The following is a 12,486-nucleotide window of genomic DNA, read 5'->3' on the forward strand; positions in this document are numbered from 1 at the left end:
TTATACTGTTCATTTGTTTGGTCAATCGCTATGTTTACTTGAGCGCATAGATGCTCTCTCACGCTAGTATCTACTTGAGCAGGCATCACGCCATATTTAATGGACCAAGGATGACTTGACTTAAGAGTAACTTATTTAGCTCATCATGTGTATGGATGCGTTTCATGACAGGCCAATGGACTGAATGGAGCAGGTAGAGCCTATCCAGTAATACTGTTCGCAAACAAGTTTTGTTGCTGATCCGGGACCACCATAAACACGAACAATAATTAAGAGTCCATTTAGTTGCTGCATGAGCCAGATCCTGGTTCGTATGAGTGAGTCAGGTCCATTTGAAGCAGACGGGATGCATGCAGTTCATAATGGTTGTTTGTACCTGTCCAGTCTAGTTTAGAATATGTATTATTTGGTTGATCGTACGAGGACATGTCGTATGAGATAAAATATTAAAAAAAAAAGTTTTATTGTGTTGTTTATTTTGCGTAAGTATATTCTAATAGCTCTTAGTTTACATCATTAATCCTTAATTAACTTTAAAACACATTAATATCACTTAATACGTATTAATCACATACTAATATCATCATTAGTTAGATGCCAGCTTGCAACCAGAGAGCTAGGCCCACGGAAATTTTTGTTTCTCAGGAGCCAGGTTGGGCGGGACCTTTTGCATCCAGCGGGATAGGGCCAGGTCCCAATCCAGACAACTAAACATCTAGAACCTGCACCCCACGGGCCTAGTTAGGCCTCGTACAGGCAACCAAACGGCCCCTAAGACATGGTCCTGGTTCTTTATTCTCTTTGTTCATCCCTAAGATGCTGGTGCGTACAACCTAGAAATCCATCGGTTAGTTATAACTAGAAAATAGTGGGCTGTTGGCGTGCTGTGGTAGCCCGTCGCCAAGCATGACCGGTGAGAGGGGTAATATTACAAAGTTTAGATGCATGAATCTAATTAAGCTAGTTTATAAATATGTAGTGCATAAATTTACTTTGGTTGTTTTAGTGGTAGTGTTGTATCCAAAGTGTAGCATGAAAATATATCCCTGCAAAATAGAGATGGTAGGTTAGTTCATTGGCTTAGAAGACTTAAAAACATGCCAGATCAAAAGACATGTCTGTATATAGCAGATCAAAACACAGTAAGGACATATTGATTGAGAGAGCAAGTTTTGTTGTCTGTATATACCAGATCAAGACAGAGTAAAAGCATATTGATGCACGGAGTAATGATTTATTAGCACAATGTCTACAAGGACATATTGTACTTTCCAGGTCCATATTCAAGAGGGATATATTTATGCTTCTCAATGAACTATTGCTGAACAACTGAAAGAAGTATGATTGCTGGGTATTCTAACAGCAAAAGATTATTTCAGGTGCGACAGGCAAATCTTAATAATCTAAATGCCATTTGAAAAGGAAGAATATAGCTACTTCCATCAATCATCTAAAATGTTTGGCTTCTTTTGGTTGATTGCTGCCATTTGTTCCACAAAATTTGAAGCCGAATTCAAAGCAGCTTGTGTGACCTATATTCATGGTTTCGTAGCGTAAGACTATATGATAGATATTGCAACAGATAACTGTGTAGAGGGAATCATCAAAGGATTAAACATCATATCACAAATTAGATAATCAAATATGAACTACCACTCAGTGTCTTTCACTCCCACTAACAGTACAGCTGTAATCCCTCATCTCCTTTCTGAAGGAACATGCAATCAAATTGTAATCTCCTGAAGGAACCCATTCTCGCAGCTCCAGAGACGGAGTTGGTGCTGCCGGCGGCTAGTGGTGGTCGCAGCTTCAGAGACAGACTTGGTGCTGCCAGCGCCTGCAGCTAGGGCTCACAGACTGGAATCGGTGGCGGCGGCGGTTGAACTTATGGCACCCATTCCCAACAGCTGCTATCATCTACCCTTGAAGGTTCATTAGGTAGGGGCAGAATTAACATGGGGCATGGGGGGATTCATGGAAAATAAACATATTAGCACGCAACAAATATGATTGATTTGGATTTGACTGCTCCCATCAGAGAATAGACGCGAAACAAAGCTCACTCTTAGAACAGTCCATCCAAGCAGGCTAGGGATTATCCACCCACAAAAGAAGAAACTAATTCAAAGTTGGCTTAGGGGGGTGGGGGTTAGAATATGGTAAGCATATACTACATAAAAAACAGACAAATGAGACACGATTTAGTGACGAGTCCTTTTACGATCCATCACTTATGTGGTCTCAGGTCGGGATCAGATCTTGACCCGTCACTGATAACAGATCATCGGTGATGGGTAATAATGTTACCCGTCACTTATCACATTGGTGACGAGTCATAACTACTGGTCATAAGTGACGGGTCTCTCTGCACCAGTTATAAGTGACAGGTCATATTATGACCCGTCACTTATTACCTGTTTATAAGTGATGGGTCTCCCTGTAGCAGTCATAAGTGACGGGTTATATTACGACTCATCACTTATAACTTGGCATAGGTGACGGGTCTCCTTGCGCCAGTCATAAGTGACATGTTGTATTGCGACCCATCACTGATGACTTAGCTTTGTTATAAGAGCTGGTTAGCTACTGTGCGCGCCCAAAAGTTACATAACTCAACAGTATTGCGCGCACAATAGATTTGACAATTTTCTTCGGTTCCACTAGAGACTCTCTAATATCTTGTTGATTTGAAGTTTGAATTGTTACTAGGTCTTTGAAGGTTTGCATCTCTCCTTTTCCTCCTCCTCTAACTCCTATTTGGTAGATTTTTTGTGCTTTGAGTTGTAATCGACCATTTTGCATCTTTATCCAAAATCTTAGTACAAGTGAGTTGTGTTTATGTTAGATTTGATACTAGGTCTGCCCGATCTACCGTAAGATACCATAGATCTAGTGTAATTGTATGAAATTTTTAATCTCATACTTAATCATGCAATTAAGGTAATTGTTAATGAAGAATGAATGTTTTTACATTATAGATGGTGGACAGAAGTTGGATGTACCTTGAGACCTGGACTTGTCCGGAGTACCTGAGCGGGGTGAAGTATTTCATGAGTGCTGCTTTGGCGGATATGAAAGATCATGGTAAAACGACAATGTATTGTCCATATCCTTGCAGGAGTGATAAGAAGTTCCCGAAATCAGACAATGTCCATGCACACTTGGTCATGCGCGGATTTAAAGAGAATTATACATATTGGAACAAAGATGGCGAGGAAGGCCTTAACGAAGGAGAGATGGATCAGGGCCTCCATACCGACAGTGTGGATCAAAGACTTACACCCAGTGATATGGATCATGATCTCAGGGACGAGGACATATTAGGTTTCAATGATAATGATCTCGAGGATTTTGTGGAGAATGTGGACCAGATGGTGCGGGATGTTGAACGGCACAATGAGTATAATAGTGGTGAGTTTGCTAAATTCTAAGAATTTGTGCGTGATTCTGAGGCACCCCTTTGTCCTAACTGTAAGGAGAAGTACACGTGGCTATTTGGGGACCTAAAGCTTCTACAGCTGAAGGCAACCCATGGTTGGACTGACAAGAGTTTCGAAGCATTGCTGGATTTGCTAAGGGACATGCTACCGGAGGGGAACTTGGTGCCCGAGGGCGTCTATGACGCGAAGAAGATAATTTGTTCTTTAGGACTGAAAATAGAAAAAATACATACATGTAAGCAGGATTGTATCTTGTTTCGTAGAGAGTATGCAGAGCTGGATCAATGCCCCATTTGTGAAACCCATCGATGTAAGCGTAGAAATGACGGTGGTGATGGGGATGGAGGCAAGAAAAGTAAAGGGCCTTCTAGGACGGTGGTGTGGTATTTTCCTGTAATTCTCCGTCTGAAGTGTTTGTTTGCTAACAGAAAGGAGGCACAATTGGTGCGTTGGCATAAGGAGGGTCGTAAGAAATACACAATGATATGACATCCGACGGATTTCACTTAGTGGTGAACTATTGATTCCACATTTGGTTGGTTCGCTGAAGAATTGAGAAATATTAGGTTTGCTATGAGCATAGATGGCATGAATCCATTCGGTAATATGAGTACCTCACATAGCACCTAGCTTGTTGTATTGTCGATCTTCAACCTTCCACCCTGGCTTTGTAACAAACAGAAATACATTATGTTCTCGATCTTAATATCAGGACCAAAACAACCTGGCAACGATATCGATGTGTACCTTAGGCCTTTAGTCGATGATCTTAAGAAACTATGGTCGGAAGGCGTCGAGGTTTGAGATCAGTACAAGCAAGAGTACTTTACCTTGCACGCCATATTGTTTGTCACCATCAATGATCTGCCAGCACTTTGTAACTTGTCAGTTTAGAACAAAAGAAAATGTGAAGTTTGCCCCCATTGCTTAGATGACACATGCAGTTTGAGGTTGAACAACTCAAAGAAAATAGTGTACATGTGGCATCGACTTTTCCTTCCTAAGAAGCACCCGTACCGAAACATGGACAAGCAGTTCGATGGCACATGGGAGAAAGCGTTACCTCCAAAGCATTTCAGCGGGGAAGATGTCCACAATCAAGTTAAGAATATCAATGTTGTCCTTAGCAAGCAAAAATGATCCTCCAAGAATGATGAACAAAAAGGAATGTGGAACAAGAAATTAATACTATTCGAGCTAGAGTATTGGGAAAATTTTGACGTTCGCCACTCTATCGACAACATGCATGTAAAGAAGAATATCTGCAATAATTTGATCGGTACATTGCTCCAAATGAAGGAAAAAGGAAAGGATCATGATAACGCACGAGCTAACCTTGAAGAAATGGTCTTAAGGCCAAAGCTCCATGCACATGATACGGAAAAAGGAAAACACCTACCCACATCAGCTATCACTCTCTCCAAGAAGGAGAAAAAAAATTCTGCGAGTCCTTGCACAGTGTGAAGATTTCTGTCAAAGTGATAGGTGACGGGTCATAAGTAAAAGATGATGGGTGATACTCTTCACCGTCACCTATTATAAATAAAAGGTGATGTGTGATACTATGCACCCGCCACCTTTTATAAGTTATAGGTGACAGGTTAAAAGTATCACCCGTCACTTATGATTTATTATAAGTGACGGGTGGTTATCATAGGTGATGGGTGATACTCTTAATCTGTCACCTATTACTTATATGTATATATAGGCTCAGTCCCATCTTCTTCATGTCATTTTGACTAAGTTCTAGCCCGCTCGCCTGCAGCACCCGCTTGCGCTAGGGTTTGTCGCCGCCTCGCTCCACCGTGCCTCTCCAACGCGCCACCGTGCATCCTCCTCGTCCCCAACGCGCCGCTCAGCCTCCTCATCCCAACGCACCTCCCCGGCCTCCTCATCCCAATGCACCGCCCCGGCCTCCTCCTTTCCCACCAGCTGCGCGCCCTGGTCTCCTACTCCCCGGATCCGTGCTCCCTGACGCACAGCGTGCTTCCTCCTCATCCCCGACGCGCTGCCCCAGCCTCCTCCTCCCCACCAGCTGCACACCCCAGTCTCCTCCTCCCCTGATCCGAGCTCCCCGACACGCAACCGTGTTTCCTCCTCGTCCCCGACGCGCCACTCGGCTTCCTCATCCCCGACGTGCCCCCCGGCTTGTTCCTTCCGCACGAGGTGCATAGGGTTTCTGAGACAGCGGTAGAGTTGTTGTGCCTAGTCTCGATCATCAGTTCCTTTCAGCGGGTGACTATGTGAGTACTTTCCTCCTCCTCTATTCTGAGCAGTAAGGTTGTATGTGATGTGATACTTGATGATGAATATATTATCTGAGATTGGGCATGTTTTTCTAAGTACACGTGGTGAGTGAAGCACCTTAGTATGTGCGACCTCGTTGAGGAGTTTATCGTTGTAGGTGTTTGACCACTTATCAAAGGGTGGAACATTCCATTCTTCGGGTGAAGGGGCCAGAAGGACTATACCGACTCCATTTTGATTTTACGGAAAAACCTAGTAGGCACTTCGGTCCAACTTCCATTGGTGTTCAATTTTTACCTTTTGTTATGTGTTTGTTCTCTAAAATAGCTCTGACGGTTGCCGTGGTGGAGGCCAAAGCTCGGCTCCTTCTGGGAAAATTTACCATGGCCAAAGGACAAGCCTGCACCGAACTAGGCCTCGGTCGCCGGCTCAGTAGGATCTTCGAGCCCCGAGGCCTCAATTATGGAGATAGACCGAAGGCATCCGGTCTATCAACCGAAGGTGCCAAAGAGACGAACGATGCCAGAGGCAAGGGAAAAAGGAAGGTTGGTAACCCTTCGGCCCATGGGACCAAGAGGCATAAGACTAGAGTCCCGAAAAAGGTTGCTCACCTTAATGAGGACCTCATCGGCAACGCAGGGGGTGACGAGGATCTTGGGGGCCCCAACGCCATTTTGGCGACGCCCTTCCGGTAGGCACCTCCAGAGGACATACCAGACGTGGCCGTCACCTCCCCAAAACACATCGCACACACTGCGTCGATTACCCTCGTCCCTCTCTTCACTGAGAGAGACGAAGACGATGGTACGATGCAAGAAACGCGGGTCACCATCGAAGCAGCTACATATGAGATTATGCTTCGATACGACAGGAGGGGCGAAGAGATTGTCTCTGACGACACCATATCTGAGGCAGCTAGCTCATCTAGTTCAGACTCCAACTCCTCCCAACGTCGGCAGACCGCAGAAAGTGAGGATGGGGGAATGCTTCACCATGCCCGCGCCTTGGCGGTGGTAAAAAAACTAATGTCACTGTGCACCTCACGTGATGCTAGAGTCATCAATGCCGAAGCACTACATTTGACTTCGTTTGAACCAAGCGCTGGAGAGGCAAAGGATGCGAAGAACGTATTTGGTAGCTTTGTCCTCCCCGAGCTCGAAATTCCACTGGCGCGGAAACCTGCCACTGATCTTCTTGATGCCTTTGACGTGGCAACCGCAAAGGTATTCTTGATTATTATCAAGCTCCCCCTCGCATTACCGTTTTTACAGTTTTTTTATGCTTGTTACAGAGTGTTCTTCTTTCACGTGCTCTTCATCAATACACTGAACAATCCGAAGCTCGCGCCAAAGGGGCAGAGGATTTGAGTCTGCTGTCACTCCAAAGAGCTGAAAAGGTCGAGACCCAACGGCAAGAATTTCTTCGGCGGGTGAAGGATGCCGAGCAAAGGTCGCAAGAGTTAGAAAAAGAGGTGGAAGCCCTTGCTCGAGTACGCAAGGAACGGAGCAAGAGGTGCTCACCCTTCGGCAATGTGCAGAAGTATCTGAAGTGAACGTATCAGAGCTCAAGGATCTCTATGACACCGAGAAAGCTAAGAACCAACGCTTACACGAAGCGTTGCATGAGGCGAAGCAATTTTCTTGTGATGCTATTCGGGAGAAAGTAGATGTTCTGGAGCCGAAGGCGGTTGAAGCTAGTCAAGCTATTTGCCAGACTCTTGAAGAGCTATGCGCTTCGGCCGTGCCCCCAACCCTCGACCAAGTTGATATGGGCGACCTCCTCGAGTGGATCACTGAATCGTCTGGAAGCCTTCATCAAGCAACTCACATGTAGGGTGATTTCTACGCTATGATTTTAGGCTGAAGCCTTATCCAATACTTGGAGCTGACGTGCTGCAACCATCACTAGAGCGCTTCGTTCTGCTATCCGCAGGACATGTCCACTAGGGCGGTGTCAAAGGCATCAAAGGCCTCCGCCGGGTCCTTCACCAGTAACTTCTAGTGCAAACACGGGCGTGCCCTCGCCCTTCAGGAGGCGGAGTACAACTGCTACAAAGTAAGTGACTCTTTGGTATACATTGGCATCTTTTCATTATTTTTTCATTTAAATCTAACTTGTTTTTGTTTAGGCTGTTGAGAAGGCCATGAATGCTTCGGCCATTGCAGGAGCCTCTGCCTAGCCCACTTCGGCGCCTGCCTCTTGTCAAGCGACTGATGGAGCGCAAAATGTAGGTCCGAAGTGAGCGTGAGAGAGGGGTTGTCTAGTTGCACTTGAAACATTCTATGTTTTTTTGTAACGTTTGTAATATATCCTAATTTCTCCTTTAAACATTTTGATAGTCTTCGCTTTCTGCACAGGTCCTCCCCTCGGACTCTGTGCAGGTAGCCAAAGATGTTGCTCCATTAACTATGATGTGGGATAACTTTTATATGTCATGGGCTTGCAGGGAATCGTTCTATCATCGCCATCCTGACATACAATTTGACTAGTATTGGCGAGCGAAGGCCAGAATCTATGACGCAAGGAATGCTGACTCAAATGCATTTTGAGAGTCATTTCGCCCTTCGAACTTAGAGATCTAAAGGGCTAAGAGGGAAATTGGTAGGATAGAGTGCAGAGAATTTGCCCCTCTGATAGGGCTTCTCGAGCCAATTGACGAAGCGTATGACACCACTTCACTCTGGAAATTTTGTTACCGGCAATGACCTCAGCCATCACAAGTGGTTAAATTTGCCGAAGGTGATAGTGATCAGCCTATATCTTCGACCAACCCTTCTTTGGATAGTTATCTTGGGCCCCCACTGGATCTGACAAAACCTTTTTTCGCAGGGCGAGGTATTGCTTTTCAACTTGATTGTAACCAAATGTACAAAGATATTATAGATCCTGACATCGATGAATTCGTAGATTAATCTTTGCTATTCTTCCATTGAGTCTCCGGTCTCCAACATTTGAGTTGTAGGGACCTTCGGCATCATCGTGCACGAAGCGTTGACCGAAAAAATGTCGTCCCCTTGACTTTTAAGCCGTAGGGTCCTTTGACAGCAACATGCGCGAAGTGTCGATAGAAAAAAGCCCCCCCCCCCCGACTTTTAAGATGTAGGGTCCTTTGGCAGCAACATGCGTGAAGCATCGATAAAAAAATGCCCCCTCGACTTTTAAGCCACAGGGACCTTTGGCAACAACGTGCGTGAAACTTCAATGGAAAAAATGCCGTCCCCCTAACTTTTGAGCCCTAGGGACCTTCGGCAGCAACGTGCGTGAAGCGTCGATCAAAAAAATGCCACCCCCCTGACTTTTAAGCTGTAGGGACTTTCAGCAGCAACATGTGCGAACCGTCGATAAAAAAAAGGCTATCCCCCCCCCCCCCTCGATTTTTAAGCTGTAGCGTCCTTCGGCAGAAACATAGTCAAGTGCTGCTTTGATTCTTTATGTCTTCACTCATATGTTTTGATTTGAGGACCAAAATCATACTGGCTGAAGTGTGTATTGAAATATCATTTACATTTTTCGTGTTTGTTACTTGTTTGTTGTTCGAGTATTGCTTTAATTTGTCCCCCACTTGGGTCTATTGACACAAAGTGTTTCTAATTCGAAACCGAAGGCACGTTGCTTTTTATTCGAGGCTTAGCATTGCCTTGGCGTGTATGCATGAAGAATTTGCGCTTGGATGCATTGACCTAGCGCGTGCGTGGAATGAAAAGCTTCGATATGCACGTACAAAGAGTAATCGATTCGATGTTCTTAGCTCTTTCAGTGGGGGTGTTTTGCCTGGCAATGGCAAGCAACACCTCAATTTTTTATTCCGAAGGTCTGTTTTAACTTTGGTGCGGGGCTTTCACTCTTAGCCCCCGTCTTATTTATGATCCGACGATTTAGTTGAGTCTTTGGAGCGAGGGCAGGCACTCTTGGTCCCCGTGTTTTATCTCAAGTCGAGAGGTGTGTTGCCTCTGTTTTAAGGTCAAGAAACACTTAGGCTTTTCTTTTCTTTTTCTTTGAGTTGAGAGATGTGCTGCTTTTGTTTTAAGGTCAAGCAACACTTTGAATTATTTTTTTCTTTTGAGTCGAGAGGTGTGCTGCCTTTGTTCTAAGGTCAAGCAAAACTTCGGCTTCTATTTTTTTCTTTTGAGTCGAGAGGTGTGCTGCTTTTGTTTTAAGGTCAAGCAACACTTCGACTTCTTTTTTTTCCTTTTGAGTCGAGAGGTGTGTTGCCTTTGTTTTAAGGTCAAGCAACACTTCAGCTTCTTTCTTTTCCAAATGCCCGTTTTCACTTCGGTGAGGGCTGGCACTCTTAGCTCCCGCCTTTTTTTGCCCGAAGGATTGATTTACCTTCGGAGCGAGGGCAAACAATTTTAGCCCTCGACTTTTGTGTGCGCTAAATGTATGCGCGCATGGTACAATTGAAGAGTTAATGCTTTGACATAATAATAAATGTGGCAACAAAGGTTAAAATCTTTGGTGAATGCCTTCGCTTAAGAATAAATACAAAGTGACTCAAATACCTAGGCTTTTTCCTGCGATGTGTACCCGTGTTTTAAGTCGAAGGGTGAGGTGTCAAGCACACTTTGATATTCCTAACCTCGACTTTTCTTTGGCTAGCTCCGGCCTGCCTTATTTTGTCGATTGATGTGCATCCTTATGGCGAAGGCTTGCAGCACTTCGATGATGAATTATGCACTAATTCTATCGAAGCATATGCTTTCTTGGGGTAATTTCTTATAAACATAAATGTTTACAAAGGTGGCTGCCTCGTTAAAAACCTCACACCCCGACAAGGGGTTTCTCCTGTGAGGAAAAGAGTACAGCACCTGTACATGAATTGAAATGCTGAAATTAAAAGTACATGAAAGTAAATCTATTACGAGGGCTTCTCTATTACTATGAAAGTCCCTCCTGACGTCTTCGATTAAATATAATACTTGCGAGGGCTGTCAACATTCCAAGTATGCGGAATTTCTTCTCCTTCAAGAGTAGCCAAGTGGTAAGACCTAGGCATCTTTTAACTCTTGACCAAGAAAGGCCCATCCCACTTGCTTCGTAGCTTTCCCACAGTCAAAACATTGGATAGTCTTCGGAGCACAAAGTCCCCTGGAGCAAACTCCTTCATAGATATGTTCTTGTTCCTCCATTTTTTGGTTTCATCTTGGTACTTCGCCAAATTTCCAGTGGCCTACATTCTAATTTCTTCTAGTGCATCCTTGTCTACAAGCTCTTCGCCTTGAGTTGTCTCAAATGTTACCCCGAATGACTTGTATTTATGCTCCTCTGGAGTCATAGCCTCTTCGCCAAAGAGCAAGCGAAATGGCGTGAAACCCGTTGGCCTGGTTGTTGTTGTTCTGATCGACCACAGGACCTTCGGCAACTCTTTGACCCACTTTCCCTTCAACAAAACCTTGCAGGCATCTTGCCACACCAGTCAAGACGATGTCATTCGCTATTTCCACAACCCCATTCAACTGAGGATGGTATACTGAAGCGAAGTGGACCTTAATTCCAATGTATCCGCAAAATTGTTTAAAGTCTTCGCTGTCAAACTGTGTCCCATTATCAACTATCACTTCACGAGGAACACCGAAGCGACAGATGATGTTTTGCCACAAGAATTTTTGTAATTTTTTTTGTTATCTTCGCTAGCGGAATTTCCTCCACCCATTTGGAGAAGTATTCAATAGCCACTACAGTGTAGTGAAGGTTTCTCGGAGCAGCTGGTAACTGTCCAATGATGTCAATCCCCCAGTGAGACAAGGGCCAAATTGGCAGGATGAGTTCTATTGCTGACAAGGGCCTATTTGAGCCCTTAGCCATGTGTTGGCATTTCACACAGCTTCACACAGTGGTCTCCATATCAGAGATGGCCTTCGGCCAATAGAACCCATGTCTGAATGCTTTACCGACAAGCGCTTGAGTGCAGATGTGTGAGCCACACCGCCCTTCATTTATCTCTTTAAGTAAATCTTTCCCTTCTGCTTGGGATATGCAATGAAGCATCTGTGCACAAACTCCCATCTTGTACATGTTAGCCCCCACAATCTTGTAGTTTCTGGCTCTCTGCACCATACGCTTCACCTCCACTTGATTTTAAGGTTGGTAATGACCTCGAAGGTAAGCCATTATAGAAGATTGCCAATCTTCACTTTCGATCGCAATGACACTTCGTGTCACCTGCTAAGGGGCTTCGACAGCTAGTATTTTTAGGCTTTGATAAAAAAACATCTGGAGGAAATGGTAGATTATGTGTCATAGCTTTGGCGAGGTCATCAGCCTCAAAATTATCATTTCTTGATATACTCTTGACAGTGAATCCCAAGAAATGCTTTTCCATGCTTCGCACGACTGCCATATTCTTAGCCAGCTTTGGCTCCTTGGCCTGGAATGTTTTGCCAATCTGGCCTACGACCACCTGGGAGTCTGTCTTAAGCAACACCCTTCAGGCGCTAAGGGCTCGTGCTTTGCGCAGGTCGAGGAGAACTACCTCGTACTATACAATATTATTTGTCGATCAAAAATCAAGTCTGGCGGCGTACCGCAGCTTCATGCCCGATGGTGAAGATACAACTGTCACTGTGCCAGCCCCCCAAGCTCCATCACAATATATGACCCACACTAGGTCTGGTTGTATTTCTTCTCAGCCTTCGTCTTGAGGCGTCCAATCTGCCAAAAATTCTGCTAAGGCCTAAGATTTTATGGCCTTCCGCGCAACGAAGGACAACATAAATGGTGCTATTTCCGCGGCCCATTTTCCAATTCTTCCCGTGGCTTCACAATTTTCAAACATGTCGTGAAGGGGAGAAGTGGTTGA

The sequence above is a fragment of the Phragmites australis genome, chromosome 1 (assembly GCF_958298935.1).
Source record: "Phragmites australis chromosome 1, lpPhrAust1.1, whole genome shotgun sequence".
Taxonomy (NCBI): Eukaryota; Viridiplantae; Streptophyta; class Magnoliopsida; order Poales; family Poaceae; genus Phragmites; species Phragmites australis.